Genomic DNA, 17,044 nt, shown 5'->3' with positions numbered 1-17,044 from the left:
AAGGGAACAGACCTACAAGCAGAGCGCCGAGAGAGAAGACCGGAGGAAGAAAGAAAAGAACGGGATCAAGCACAGGAGAATAAGGTATCTGACCCCGTAGGAGGGAAGGTTCACGACGGACAGTCCCCTTGTGGGTCCCGAAGTTAGTGTACCTTCCCCCCAGTGGCATGACCGCGTCCCCCCGTCAGTAGCAGTCGGCAGACACCTGTGAGTGCAGGCGCCTCCGGCCGACTATAACGGGGAGAACTAGCGGGGAGTCCGGGGTTTCTTTATACCTTATCCCTGAACACCTTATCCCACTGATACCAACGTTGGGGTACCCCGCAGCATCGCAGCATCAAAATTAAGATCTTGCCTCCACTGGGATACACATTATTATTAGCACTGGGCTAAATTTGGAAATTGAACATTGCCTTGTTTTCCGGATAATCTACCTTATCTGTAGTTTACCTAATAACCAGTCACAACAAGGTGGAAAAGAGGTGGGACGCCACACTCTATTTCACACCAGACATTTGAAATTTTTCAATATATACTTTTCAAATCTTTTTATTCACGTTCTTCCCAAAGTTTTTTTCAACACTGTACAGGTGCAGGAAGATTTTTCCTGACCTGTTATCATTTTGGACATATAGTTACCTGAAATAAAAGGTGTTTTTTTGTTTTTGTTTTTGTATTTTCCTTCATTTTCATTTATATATACTTTTCTTTTTTCATAAGAATAAATGTCAATTTAATTTTTTATCCAAACAGTACTGTGATTTTTCCCTTTATTCAAATCACCCATTTATTAATTTATATACACACAGGCGCAGTTGGGTAAAATTCCTTTACATATGTTAATCCTTGGAGGCATTTGGGTTTAGCCTCTCACTCGTACTGCTGCCACCTCCGTATTACCCATACAAGTGGAGCGTTGATCACATTTGCGAGAAGCATATATATATAAGTTTCTCATTTTTGGTTGGAACCCCCGGAAGTCGAGTTCTCGTGAGGTACATCCGTGAAAGTGACAGCGCATGGTGGCTTGGGAGGCATCCCTTGTTAAATATTGAAATAAGAGCATTAGAGTATAGCAGACCAGGAAGTCACGGACCAGGAGGTCCAGAGAGACAGACCAGGAGGTCTAGGTACAGCAGACTAGGAAGTCCGCTATAGATAGAGTCAAGAAGCACAACTCCAGGAGGGTTGGTGCGGTACCCATATAGGCCATTAAGCTCTGGCTGAAGGAATTCGCAGCCACAATTTTCGATTCCGTTGGTCGTTCCGCACATAAGATTAGTTGCTTATGTGCAGTACGATTGTACCGCATGTAATTCTGTGCATTAGTTTGTAACTTGACCCAGTACCATTTGCGTACGCTAGAGGGGTCATAAACGCTATTTGTACATTCTAACGTGATTTGTGTAATTTTTTTTATTTTAAGGGAGGTTCGCTGGTCACTCAGGAATTCTCTAACAACCGATACTTGCTGGGGACGGGTAACCTACTCCCACAACGCCCCAGTAAATAAAGGTTCATAGGGGCCCTAGGTTGGGTACAGCAGCTCTGAGTCAGTGATTGCAGTACTGGCCAACGTGGGCGAAGAGTGTGTGAAGGTACTCGGTCAAACTTTCACCGTCGGCCTGCTCCGGACATCTTGGTTTTTGTAAGGGTTCGCTGAAGACCCTGATAATAAAGGTCAGAGGTAGTGAAAGCAACACCTGCAAAGATGGGGGCCAGTTGTTCAGGTAGGGGACGATCAACCCTGGTTCAGGTTGATTTAGTAAACCGGCCAATAGGGTCGGCAAGGTATATCATGTGTGAGAAATACGGTTCACACACAGAGGTTTTGTGCGATGAATGGGAAAGAATGACTGTGCATGACGGGGAAAAGTTCCCACGGTTAGGCAGTTTTAGCCCCGAGGTGTTACAAAATCTAAGGAGAAGGATATGTCTCATTAAATCTGCAAAGAGACGGATCAAACATTATGATTATTTACAATTATGGCAACAGGAAGGTGAAATACAAAGAGGATTGGCTCAAGCGGCTGGATCTAACCCTATCAGGAAACTGATAGCCACCGCACCACCACCACCAGACATTACAGGAGAGAAAGTGGTTACAGAGAATGGCACACTGGTGTATGATAAACATGCACTTAGTAACTGTATAGATATTAAGAATAATGTAACTAAGATTGTTGATGCTAATACTAACCCGTGCAAGCTGTACCCTGTTTTAAACTTTCCCCAGGATTGTGACCAAGAGGATGAGCCCACAACAATATCGGCACTCTCTCTAGCAGCCACCATAGCAGAAACAACAGTAGGCACGGCCCAACCAGTAAGAGCAGTATCAAAGGCCCCTAGTGGAGGGACAGGTGAGGTCGTATCAACTGGTAAGTACGGCACTGTACACTATGCAGAAACCATTACACCACATGTTGTAGAATCTACTCAGAATGATGTTATTGAACTTAATCCCGTTAGGGTAATTGCAGTCCCAAATGGGAAAACTGACACTTCAGGAGTCACTCCTGTCAGAAACATCGCCATGCACTGCCCCTTTTCCCGAACGGAATTAAGATCAATGGTGTCTGAATTCCCTGATCCTAGGAAAGATCTAGTTGCAAGCCAGAAGTACATTAGAGAGCTAGGAAATACTGTGGAGCCCAATAACAAAGATTGGCGGACATTGCTGAGGGCATGTTTACCCTCCAATGTCGACTCAGCGAGATTTAAAGCTGACTGTAGACTAGATGAAGAGGTACCCCTTACTGAGGAGTACAATCAAGATAATGTGAAAAGAATTAATTTGCAGCTAGGAGTATATTTCCCAGCTGTTGCTAGATGGAACAAAATTTTCTCCATCAAGCAAAAAGAGGGAGAAATAGCTGCTGATTATTTTCATCGGGCACTGCAGGAAATGGCTAAGTATACAGGGATAGAAGACATTAAGACAAATGTGAATCATAGAGAAGTAGCAGTATCTGTGTTAATGGATGGTTTAAAGGAAGTATTGAGGACGAGGGTACAGACCACCCAACCATGTTGGCGAGGTTTGTCGGTGGCTACTTTGAGAGAGGCCGCTATTGATCATGATCGGAACATCACCAGACACAGGGAGTCGCAGAGTGATAAGCTGATGGCCGTAAGTATACAGGCCCTTACCACAAGGCCAACTCAGCATAAGTCTCAGACCCCTGTGGGTAAGTCAAATGTGGTAACTTGTTATTACTGTCATAAAGAGGGACATTTTGCACGAGACTGTAGATTGAAAAATGCACAAAAATCATATCAACCCCCTAGACAACGACATGACACACGAAATTGGGATCAAGGACCGCAGAGACGGAGTTATGAGCCACACACAGGGGAAACAAAAAGGTATTCCCCAAGAAGAGACTGGCAAGTCTCTGATAGTTCCCATTTACCCCCTTCACAGGTAATAGCTGCCAGCGCAATGCAGGGAGGTCACCACATACAATAGGGGTGGGGCCACACCTGTAGTCTGCAGCCAGTGAAATTAATTGCGAGCCTTGGAAGTGAACCCGAGGTCACAATTGATGTAGCTGGTAAATCTCTAAATTTCCTTGTAGATACGGGGGCGGCCAAGTCAGTGATAAATTCGACCGTGGGCATGAGAACCACTGGTAAAACAATTCCAGCCATGGGAGTAACAGGAGTAGTACAACACTACCCTTTAAGCAAACCTGCAGAGATTACGATAGGGCCTTTGCATACCAAGCATTCTTTTCTGCTGGCTGCATCGGCTCCGACTAATCTCCTAGGGAGAGATTTACTGTGCAAAATGGGATGTGTCATATATTGTACTCCTGAAGGTGTGTTCTTGGACATACCCGAGAACCACGCTCAGGAAGTGCAGGATATGCTAGATTCCCCAACAAGATTAATGTCACACACTGTTATTGTAAATAGGTGTCCGTCCAAGGTAGAGGAAATGATTTCCCAGATACCGGAATCACTTTGGACCAAGGATGGACAAGACACTGGATTAATGGCAAACGTAGCCCCAGTAGTTGTACAAGTAAAAGATGGTAGGATAGCTCCAAAAATCCCACAATACCCTCTGAAGCCAGAGGTGGAGTTAGGAGTTTACCCTGTAATAGAGCGCTTGCTACAACAGGGCATTCTGGTAAGGACGTCCAGCACTGCCAATAGTCCCATCTTCCCTGTTAAAAAGAGTGGGGGGAGGGGTTACAGATTAGTGTAGGATCTAAGAGGGATCAACAAAATAGTTGAGAGTCAATTCCCCGTAGTGCCAAATCCAGCTGTCATCCTTATGCAAATCCCTCCCACTGCCAAATTTTTCACTGTGATTGACCTCTGCTCCGCCTTCTTCTCGGTACCTCTGCACCCTGACAGTCAATACTTATTCGCATTTACATACAGAGGAGTTCAGTACACCTGGACTCGCTACCACAAGGTTTCATTGACAGTCCAAGTATCTTCTCACAGGCCTTGCATGATTGTTTACAGTCTTTTCAACCTGAGAGTGGATCAATATTAATACAGTACGTAGATGACCTACTGCTGTGTTCAGATTCGCTTGAATCGTCCCTGAGAGATACGAAACAACTCCTGTTTCATCTTTCAGACACCGGACACAAGGTTTCCAAAGACAAGTTACAATTATGCCAGACCAAGGTAAAATATTTGGGACACTGTCTAAATCGGAAATTTTGTCTTAACGGCGCAAAAATATCAAAGAGTCTTACATGAGAATGAGAATATGGAGTTTTCTGTGTTCCTAAAAATCCCGTAATTCTTATGTCCTTAGGTTCTGTGAATCAATTTCCTTAACTCAAGCAGAGAGAAAAAGAGATCATGGTGCAGATCCACTTACAGGGGATTAAAGGAATTTATTATACACAGGGAACTCACAATTTGACAGATTAAAACAAACATATAACCACTGTGAAGTGGTAAAAGCAGGGTGTTGTCGTCACTGGTGGTCAAAGTTACCCTCCTCAGGTGGACTCAGGGCTGCACTGTAGGTTCCGGATACCATATGAGCGCAGTAGGTAGCTAAGATGTCCCAGATCAGGTCACACTCCGTTCCAAAATCACCAGCTCAACGCGTTTCGGACTGCTATGGTCCTTCGTCAGAAGCATAATGGTGAATGGGAGGCACAAGATATTTATACATAACATAATCAACTAAAAAAGGATCCACATGGAGCGGCTCGTTCCCGCCCGCGGTCGTCAGCAAAAACCGCCGTCACCGGAAGTTCCGCTACCCGGAACCGGAAGTGACTATGCGTTCCACCGTCGTCCAGAAGAGCTTAGCAGGAGACTCCGTCACCGGAAGTTCCGCTGCCGCGACAGGAAATCAGCATGCGTTCCACCTTCAAAAACCAGGAAGTTGTCAGTACATTCCATCTCCAAAGTCAGGAAGTCCCGTACCTATTTTATAAGGTGGTGTCCGTAAAAAGAAGTCCCATATGCACAAAAGTAGCGACAAAAGGTTCCTCTTTAGTCCAAGTAAATCCACAAATTGACATGTAATTAAAAAACAAAGAAATAAATATATTAAAACTACATCTATTTCATAGGATACCAGGAACATATTAAAATATAGGGATATACAATAAAAAAAGATTTATCAAGTTAGAACTATAAAACCCATTTTAATTCAAAATCCCAGTTAAGGCCTTCTGGGGTTAGGGTTTTAAGTTTAAAAATCCACTTCATTTCAGATTTAGCTAATTTGCTCTCGATGTCTTTATTTCTCCAAGATGAAGTGACCCCTTCTATCCCCCAAAAAGCTTTGATAGCAGCTGGATTACATTTATGAAATTTCTTAAAATGTGCAGATACAGTGTGGCTTTCTAGACCTTTTCTAATGTTGTACGTATGTTCTGCTAATCTTATTTTTAAATTTCTACTGGTCTTACCTATATATACTAAACCACATAGGCACTTAAGTCCATAAATCACATTTTTTGAATTACAGGTAAGGAATTCTTTTATTGGGTAAGTATTACCTTTAACACAGAACTCTTTTATTTTACTTGTTCCTTTCACCAATTTACATATGGTACACAAACCACATCTGTGAAAACCAACAGTTCTAATGCTGGTTCTTTTCACCTCCTCAATTGCACTATTAACAAGTTTATCTTTTAGTGAGCGTGCACGTCTATATATAAAACTTGGTTTATCAGGAATTTTAGAACCAATAATTGGATCCTGTTTCAGGAGTTTCCAATTTTTTCTAAATATTGATTCTATTTCTTTATGATGGGAATTATATCCACTAATGAAGGCCCAATTAATGTTGTCATTATTCCTTTCTTTTGGTTTTCTATTTAAAAGGCTCTGTCTATCAATACTCAGGGCTTTCATTTTGGCTTTTTCTATAGAGTTCTTGTTATAACCTTTTTCTATGAACAAATTACCCATTTCTTTCATCTGTAATTCACAAACCGGAGTTTCTGTACAATTGCGTCTGACCCTCAAGAACTGCCCATAAGGTATACCATCGAGCCAGTTCTTATGGTGAAGGCTGCATTTATCTATATAACTATTTGAATCAGTGGTTTTTTTATACGTTTTGGTATGTAGAGTGTTTTCTTTTCTGTAAATACACAAATCTAAAAAGGATATTTCATTTCTACTCCAATTAAACGAAATTTTAATATTAAAATCATTGGAATTGAGGACTTCACAAAACTGCACAAGGTCGTTTTGGGTACCTTTCCACACAAACAAAATATCGTCTATGTACCTTTGCCATGACACCAGATCCGCGCCCAGAATGTTATTATGCTAAATCACTGTGTCCTCCCAATACGCCATAAAAAGGTTTGCATAACTGGGCGCGAATCTGGTGCCCATGGCGGTACCGACCATCTGCAGATAATAACAACCATTATAATAAAAATAATTATTAGTTAAAATAAACTTAATACCCTTTATTATAAAATTCTTTAGATCTATTGATAAAGTGCTTTTTTCCAGAAAAAACTGGACTGCCTTAATACCCAGATCAATATCTATAATGGTATATAAGGTCGACACGTCACCACTGACCATTATATAATCCTCATTCCATTCAAGATTATTCAAAGAACATAAAACATCTCTGGTATCTTTAAGATAAGCTTTTGTTTCTTTGACTAATGGTTGCAAATAGGCATCAATAACCGCCGATAAATTAGATGTGATACTATTCACACCTGATACAATCGGTCTTCCTGGAGGGTGGAGGGGGTCCTTATGGACCTTAGGGAGAACATAGATAGTGGGTACTGATGGATGTGCAATATTAATGAAATCAGACTCAGATTGGCTCAAAGAACCCGTAACTACCGCCTCCTTTGTTAATTCCAAAAGGTCTTTTTGAAGTTTTAAAGTGGGGTCATTCTTCAATTTCTTATATGTATCTCCATTAGAAAGTTGTTTATCAATTTCTGCCATATAATCCACTTTGTCCATAAGGACCACCCCTCGACCCTTATCTGCCGGTTTGATAATGAGTTCTTTATCATCTCTTAAGGATTTCAAGGCAGTACGTTCCTTATTTGTGAGATTACATCTTTTATTATTCTTTTGTAATGTTTTTTCAACTTCCTCATTAACAACCTTATTAAATCAATCAATGAAGCTCCCTTTACAATGGGCAGGGTAGAAGGTTGATTTAGGCTTAAAAATAGGTTTACGAGGACTTACATTTTCAGTACTAATAGTTTTGTCCCCCTTCTTACTTAAAAAGAACTTCTTAATGGTTAGTTTCCGGGTAAATTTTTCCAGGTCTATATAAAAATCAAAAGGGTCAATTTTGCTGGTTGGGGCGTATTTTAAGCCTTTCCTTAAGACACTGGTTTCCTCCTTAGTGAGTATTTTTTTACTCAAATTAAAGATTTTTATAGAAGATGTTTCTTTACTAGGAGGAATATTTTCCTGTCTAGTGATGGGATTTTTTCTCTTATTTTTGCAACCAGCTCTTTTACCCCTTTTATATTTTTTCCTTTTCTCTAAAACCACCTTCTCTCTGGTCTGAGACCCCAATCTAAAAAAGGGGTATGTGCCTCATCTTCTCTTAGTAATGGTTGATACCTATTCCTATTTACTGGAAAATTTGCTCTCGGGGTATAATTTCTCTCTTTTCTTTCATTTCTATCTTCCCATCTGTCATTATATTGTTGCCTATTCCTCCAATTTTCCTTATTATATGTTCTCCAGTTCTCTTTAAACGAGGGTTTTCTTATATTATTTCTTTTTCTCTCTATTTTCCTCCATTGTGTATCTGGGTTAAACCTTCTTTCTGGTATATCATTTAATTTCACTTTTGGAGAAGTGGTAATTTTCTCCATTACCTTATGTCCCTCTTTATCCCTTCTGAACTTCTTTACTTTCTTTTCTCTAAGTTCCCTGGTCTCCTTATTTAATTTTCTAATAATTTCAATTTCTGTTTCTTTAAAATCCTCTAATTCTCTGAAAGGAGTTACTAATGACTGTATTTTAGAAATCTCACTATTCAATCTCTCCACTACAGTACGACGTTCTTTATTAATTAATTCCATCAATCTAAAGGAACATTGTTCTAGAATTAAATTCCAATCATCATTGAAATTTTTATTTATACTATTAAAGGAAGATGGCTTGTTTATTATGAGTCCTTTGGGTATTATCTTTTCTGCCTGATATTTTTCTAATGTCAGGACTTCCCAAAACAAGCGATTTTCCTTTAATACTGCTGTTTCCAATCTGTGTAGAATGGAAGTGAGATCTTCGTCACACGTATTATTATCATAATCATCATCAAAAATATTAGAGAGAGTTTCACTTCTATTCTCTCTAAAAGCAAACATGGCTGCAGCAGATAGTCATTTGAGTGAAGTAAGGACAGATATATACAAAAAGAGGTAAGTGATTCAATGCGCTGCCAATGATCTAATGCAGCCAGTAAGACAAGAGGAACCTTCACAAACAATTCCAGAATAATTGTACAAATCGGAAATTTTGTCTTAACGGCGCAAAAATATCAAAGAGTCTTACATGAGAATGAGAATATGGAGTTTTCTGTGTTCCTAAAAATCCCGTAATTCTTATGTCCTTAGGTTCTGTGAATCAATTTCCTTAACTCAAGCAGAGAGAAAAAGAGATCATGGTGCAGATCCATTTATAGGGGATTAAAGGAATTTATTATACACAGGGAACTCACAATTTGACAGATTAAAACAAACATATAACCACTGTGAAGTGGTAAAAGCAGGGTGTTGTCGTCACTGGTGGTCAAAGTTACCCTCCTCAGGTGGACTCAGGGCTGCACTGTAGGTTCCGGATACCATATGAGCGCAGTAGGTAGCTAAGATGTCCCAGATCAGGTCACACTCAGTTCCAAAATCACCAGCTCAACGCGTTTCGGACTCCTTCGTCAGGAGCATAATGGTGAATGGGAGGCACAAGATATTTATACATAACATAATCAACTAAAAAAGGATCCACATGGAGCGGCTCGTTCCCGCCCGCGGTCGTCAGCAGAAAACGCCGTCACCGGAAGTTCCGCTACCCGGAACCGGAAGTGACTATGCGTTCCACCGTAGTCCAGAAGAGCTTAGCAGGAGACTCCGTCACCGGAAGTTCCGCTGCCGCGACAGGAAATCAGCATGCGTTCCACTGTCTGACACAAGGACTGAGACACCTCACCGCTGATAGAATTCAAGCAATTCATGACATGACCCTGCCACAAACCCAGCAACAGATTAGAACGTTTTCAGGAATGTGTGGGTATTGCCGTAACTGGATCCCAGGGTTTTCTATACTGGCCCTGCCTTTGCAGGAGATGGTCTCATCAAACAAACCTGATCGGATTTCGCACACAGACGAGTCTGAGATGGCATTTGAGAGACTTAAACAGTGCCTAACGCAGGCACCAGCATTAGGCATGCCAGATTATGGAAAACCCTTTGAGCTGTACGGAACAGAGAGTGCTGGGTGCGCGGCGGGTGTCTTAACCCAGAAGCATGGTGATGCCAGCAGGCCGGTAGCCTACTATAGCGCTCAGCTAGACACGGTAGCGCGATCCCTCCCCACATGCTTGCGAAGTGTTGCAGCAATAGCACTGCTAGTAAGTAAAAGTGAAGATGTAGTGCTAGGACACAACCTCACAATTCATACACCACATGCAGTGTCAGCCTTACTGAATTCTGCCCAAACCAGACACGTCTCATCAGCGCGGTTTACAAGATGGGAATTGGCATTAATGGCCCCCATAAACATCACCATAAGGAGATGCAGTGCACTAAATCCTGCAACATATCTCCCAGGTGTGCCTGGACAGGCACAAAGGGTGGAGGATGAGAGTGATGGTGAAGGAGGATTTAGTAAGGAAAATGACACACATGATTGTATGGAATATTTGACCCAAAATTTCACGGCAAGGCCTGACATCAGTGACAACCCACTGGAAGATGTAGATTTTACTTTCTACACTGACGGCCGTTGTCACAGACAGACGGACTCGAGAGACTTGTGTACTGGATACGCAGTCGTAGATGACCAAGGTACCATAGAAGCGGAACCCCTAGGCCCACCACACTCAGCACAAGTTGCTGAACTGGTTGCCCTAACCAGAGCATGCGAATTGGCTAAAGGCAAGTCAGCCAATATCTACACAGATTCTAGGTACGCCTTCGGAGTAGTCCATGATTTCGGGGCCCTATGGCGCCTCAGAAATTTCATGACGGCAGCTGGCACACCCGTAGCGCATGCAGCTCACATCAAAAGACTTCTAACAGCGATACAGGAACCCGACAGAGTGGCTGTTATCAAGTGTAAAGCTCACACGTATAGCCAAGACCCGGTATCACTTGGTAACAGCCGAGCAGACGAAGCTGCAAAATCAGCAGCCAGTAACCCCATACAGACAGACAGCACACAACTGATGGTATTTAATACTGTAAACACACAGAAATTATATGAAATGCAAAATTTGTGTTCACCACACGAAAAAGCAGTTTGGAGGTCAAAAGGATATGGCCAGGAGTCCTCAGGACTCTGGACAGATGGACAGGGTAAGCCAGTGGCACCCAGAGCATACCTTCCAAGTCGAGCGGAAGCGGCACATGGGCTGACTCATCTAGGCAAAGAAGGAATGTGTAAGTTGGTAAGAGCTTATTGGTGCGCCCCAGGATTTTCTTCCCATGCGGGTAAAAGAGCGATGACATGTCTCACCTGCTTGAGGAAGAATATCGGAAAGGCAATACCAACAGAGCCATCCCATATCCCTCCTACAGATGGTCCTTTCCAGGTAATACAAATTGATTTCATACAATTGCCACCTTGTAGAAATTTAAAGTATGTATTGGTTTGTATTGATGTGTTCTCAAATTGGGTTGAAGCATTTCCCGCGGCCACAAATACCGCTGTGTTTACTGCAAAGAAAATTGTGCAGGAATTTGTGTGTAGGTACGGTATCCCTAGAATCATTGAGAGTGATAGGGGTACCCATTTTACAGGTGAAATTTTTCAAGCAATGTGTACATTGATGGGAATTAATAGTAAGCTGCACACTCCATACCGCCCCCAGGCGAGTGCGAAAGTGGAAAGAGTAAACAGCACTATTAAAAACAAATTAAGCAAGGTAATGGCTGAAACAGTATTGTTGTGGCCCGAAGCTTTGCCAATCGTATTATACAGCATCAGAACCACTCCCAGGTCCCCTCTTAATCTGTCTCCTTTTGAAATTCTGTTTGGTCGACAACCCCATGTTATGATTAACCCCCAGGATGATTTGAAATGTAACAATGAAGTAACTGTAAAGTATTTGGTTAAGATGAGTAAACAATTGAGGAATCAGAATGATAATCTAAAGTTGGTGATTCCTGATTTGCCAGACAGTAATTGTCATGACATTGAACCTGGGGATTATGTAATGATACAGAATTTTCAACGCTCAGGTTGCCTTATTGACAGATGGGAAAGACCATATCAAGTCTTATTGACCAGCACGACAGCATTGAAGGTTGCCGAGAGAGAGACTTGGGTCCATTCATCTCATTGTAAAAAGGTTGCTGACCCAGAGAGGTCCCGTGATAAAGAACAGACGGTAGAGGTTGTATCACTAGAGTGTCTGTTCCGGGAAGGTTGAGACGACACCTGAGCGCTGAGAATAATAAGACCGGAGGCGTTTGTCGAGCCAGATTTCTTTTTCCCTTTTGTTATTTTCTCCAGTTCCCATCTCCCTCCTATTTTCCTCCCCCCTTCTTATTTTTCTCCTTTTCCTCCTGTAAGATGGACTCGCCCCAAGAGACTGTGATCCGGATTTTCCTGTTGACCATGATGTTGACCAGAGCAGTCTGTTTCGGTGAGAGTACCATGGAGGTCGAGAAAGGATCTGGAATGGGTTCTGATGACCAGGATGGAGGCGTAAATTTCCAAGAGCAACATAATCACCGAGTAAAGGCGAGTATCAGAAAACGATCTGGTGGCATTGACAATAGAAGGAATTGTGAAGGATTGTTAGCTGAAGAGAACTGCATCTGTAGGCATTGTGACAATATAGTTGAGGATGGGTGCATCAAGAAATGTCAGTCCAGTTTTAATGTCCACATGGACCGGCACCCATTGCGTGACTATCACTCTTTAGTGGGTAAAGTGTTAAACCAGACAGACTGTTGGGTGTGCTCTCAAGTACCTCAAGGTCATAGCAAATCAGGACTAGTACCATTCCCTTTAACTGTAGGAGAGGTACTTGAGTTAAGTGGTGGGAGGCCGGTGGACAAGAGGTTTAATATCTCTAGTCCTCCTAGTTTGAAGCTCCACCAGTATCATGTGGATAAGTCCTAAGTATGCTTTAACATTTCCAATCCCCAAAAGCCGGGAAATTGGGAAGTGTCATGGAGTAATCAAACCATGACATTTTCATATAGAGCCGATAGAATGCCCATAGACACAGAGCTTATACGCCAGATAGCCAACAGTGGAAGATATTTCCGGTATAGGTACACTCTAGGAAGTAGGACCATGCGAGTTGGAGAAGTATCACCAGGATACTGTGCACATATCGTACAACCGGATACGTGTACTAGACAGATGGGAGAGTTAGGGTTAGGAGATTTCACATGGAAAGTTTGTAACATGGTTATGTCATACTCCGTCCCATATGTTCTCCCCGATGATGCATATTTCATATGCGGGAGAAAGGCGTATAAGTGGCTTGCCCCAAACTCAGAGGGATTGTGTTACATTGGAAAAGTACTGCCTGAAGTAATGACTGTATCCCATATCAAAATGAAAGACATTCACCGCGGTGCCCAAGCTCCTTATACTCACACTCATTACGAGCACGTCGTTAAACGGCACCTGATAGAGAGGACAGAGCATCCGGCCTCTGATCTGATCCATGAATCCACCGGGATTCAATTCCTACTCGCGTTAGATATCACTCGTACCGCCAGAGGAGTGATAAATTATAGATATATATCTGCGCTAGCAAACTTGTTAGACAATATCACCGAAATGTATGACGACACGTTCAGGTACACTGGGAAAGAGTTACAAGCCTACAAAACAGAGCTGGTTCAGCATAGGATGATTCTCAATTACCTCACAGCAGTGACAGGCGGGTATTGTGTTACCCTAGCAACTCAATATGGAATAAAGTGCTGCACGTATCTTACAAACAGCACTGAGGACCCGGCCGAAGTCATAGACCAAAAGATGGATGACATTTTGCAATTGAAGTGGGAGTTTCGAAGGAAACACAATCTCACACTCGCTGCTGTGAGTAATGAGCTGACCAGTTGGGTGTCATGGTTGAACCCACGAAATTGGTTCTCTGGTTTAGGAGAATGGGCCCAAGGTATTATAATGGATGTAGGGAAATTTCTCTTGTGTATTCTGGGAGTCGTCATATTGGTTGGTCTGATATTTAGATGCGTTCGGACTTTTCCGAAGTGTAAAGGTAGTACCAGAGTGATGAGTCTGAGGAGAGAGGACACTGTAATAACAACAACTAATTTGATTTATGACCCAACGATAGAGACAATGTTGTGATGAAAATGTGATTCCACGGTCCGTTTCTTTCACCCGTTTCTCCTTTGTTTTCCTCCAAGGTACAAAGACATCCGCTTGGAAGAAGAATTTGACAACCTCTTTTATACAGACCATTGATGAACTATGTCACAGACCCCAAATATCCCTAGTGAGTTTAACTTTTTACGAAAGCCCAATACTTTAGAGACTGTAATTTTATGGACAATGGAACAGCTTTTGCTCGCTATTTACAACAAAAGCACCGAGAGACATCAGACAACATGTACATCAGACAAGACATCAGACAAGACCTCAATCGGCGACTGTTTATTTAAACTCACATAGTTTACGACTGCATTTATAACGATTGTTTCTTAGCTTCATCTCTACAACCTCCAGGTAGTATCTCACATAGCCGACAGGTGATTCTCACATATTAGCATTCACATGTTTCCCCCCCTTCATGTATCATCAACTAAATGTGCTCCCCCATTTGTTGCAACCAAAAGCCAAAGAGAGCTCGGTAGAGTTTGACAGCCCATCCACAGACCCTTAAAACGGGATAAGAAGGATTCAAATGTATACTTCGCAATACCTCGAAGCTTGATTTAGAACACGCACGGCACGATGATACTTGACCCCTCAAACATGGAGCTCATACACACATGCTTTTACTGTCTCACTAGGTCATACTTTCCCACCTTCTCCTCTCCTCCCTTTACCCAATCATAAAAAGGTATTTACATGATGACATATATTTTTCTGTTTGAACTGTTTAGGAAGTGGCAGTTATTGGTGACTGCCAAAGGGTGGACTGTCAAAGTCGAAAAATATCGTTATTCTCATCGCCTTGTACTAACCCCATGCACTTGCCCGCTGCACGTGCACATTCTCTCCCGTGTGTGCGCATATTTGCAGTTGCGTGACGGCGCCTCCACGGTCGTGCGCTCAGGCACGTGGTATGTGCATTTACGGTAGAGTTTGTGTGCGTCTGGCGGGCGACTCGATCATTACATAGTTAATCCAAATAGTGTATTTTATAGGTTATGGTCCCCTTAATAATGTCAGTAAGTTTGTTTAGTGTAACTGGTTCATGGACAGAGAGATCCCTCTTTACATGATACGAAGGGTCAGACAGGTTTTGAGCAGTGGTGTTTAGTATGCAACGGTAGAGTATATTATTAGTAACATTCCAGTGTAGGTTTGAAAGAGATTAATCGCTCCTGCGAATAGTTATGATTATAAGAAGTTTATGGACATTTACTGTATTTGCAGTTCATTATCCATGCGGCAGGAATCCTGAGATTCCCTCCCACCTGAGCAGTATGAAATAGTCACAACCCACCTGTTCGAATCAACCTATGACCTTTTGTTATAATTTAAAAACAGATTCCTGTGTCCAATGAACAATGAGATTGTAGGGCCCTTTGTAGTGCACTGTATGTAGTGTATATAAGAACAGCCAGCCTGGCCCAGCTCAGTCTACTCTCCACAACGGTTTTCATCATTGACTAACTAGAGAGCGGGTTCCAGGACTGCGCAGCGATCATTCCCCAGTGTGTAAGTTTTTCTCTGTAACCAACTTATTCTCTGTTTGTATTTGCCATACTCTCTCTCTCTCTCTGTTATTATATAGGATTAAGACGCTGTTGTATATTGTATAATTTCAGTTATTCTGTTTAGGTGTTTTATGTTAGTGCTGTAGTGTATAAGCTGTAACTGTTTTCCCCTTTTACATACTAAAATCATCTAGATAAAGGTTTTGGAACCTTACAAGGTATCGTGTGTTTATCATTACATTGCTAAGGGTATTAGGAGTGTCTCAATCGCTCAAGCAGCTTTTATATAATAGAGGTTAATCAGCGTTACATTGTGTTGCATACAAAGTTTACTGTGTGTCATCCTGTGAGCGTCTGCGCCGCTCGTGTTCCTCTTGTGGGCACAGCGTCCGCTACGCTAGTAGTGTAGCATTACGGTACTCGGACCGCCTATAGCGTGCTCGATACCCAGCGTAAGCCGTGAGCGAACGTGCCGCTCGTGCGTCTCGACCACGGCCTAGCGTCTGCTACGCGAAGTGCGTACCCTTACGGTACCCCGTACGCCCATTGCGTACTGAGTCTCTTACCAATATATAGTGAATGTTATAAGATAAATAATTAGCTTTATCACCACTATCTGCTGATGATGGGTCTACTCTTACTTTATGTGTGTTGCAATCAAAGTACTTATACTCTTATTTATCAATGAGTGATCAATTTCACTGTGAGTGATAAATTTCACCAGCCAATCCGCCCTTGTCATTTTTCAAACAAGCTTGTAACATAGCAGTTAGGAGCTGATTGGTTGGTGCAATGCATCACTCATAGTGAAATATATCACTCATTGATAAGGGCATTAATGTTTTGGTACTACAAATTACATTACCAACTTTAAATAATAAAAAGTACTACTGGTTAAATTATCATTCAGAATCATAGTATCAAAGTATTGTATTGTCCTAATTCAATGCACCTGAATAAAATGTTTATTTGTATGTATACTGTATTCATAATTGATATACTGTACTACTTACAGCATCATATAAGGTTGCACTGTGGTTTTATGCCACTAGGGGCTGCTGACATGATAGCCCTCTAATCAGAGAACCATGTACATGTACAGGACATTATTATGCGTCATAATTAGTGGGACATGTAAGATGAGAACTGGTCTCCAGCAGGTAGTAGCAATGTTTCAGTACAATGCGTTATTTAGTTATTGCACTGCCAAGATATACATATAAATACCAACTGATTGGGTTAGAAGTCTAAGCACCACTTGTAGGAGTATCTGAAGGTAAAAGAGTAATTATACAATTCTTTTAAAATCTTACAGTACTGTACATGGGATTTTACATTTTGTCAAGAAAAATATCTCCTTTTTCAGTTCTCAAAGAGTTAAACAAGTTTATTCCAATACTCAATAATGATCTACTTAATCTTCCTGCAAAGGCAATCACATCTACAAAGATATCTTCTGTAACAGTTTCAGCATGCTGTGACATTTCAGAATATTCTAC

Source organism: Pseudophryne corroboree, chromosome 6 (genome assembly GCF_028390025.1).
Source record: "Pseudophryne corroboree isolate aPseCor3 chromosome 6, aPseCor3.hap2, whole genome shotgun sequence".
NCBI lineage: Eukaryota > Metazoa > Chordata > Amphibia > Anura > Myobatrachidae > Pseudophryne > Pseudophryne corroboree.
This window is presented reverse-complemented; position numbering follows the sequence as displayed.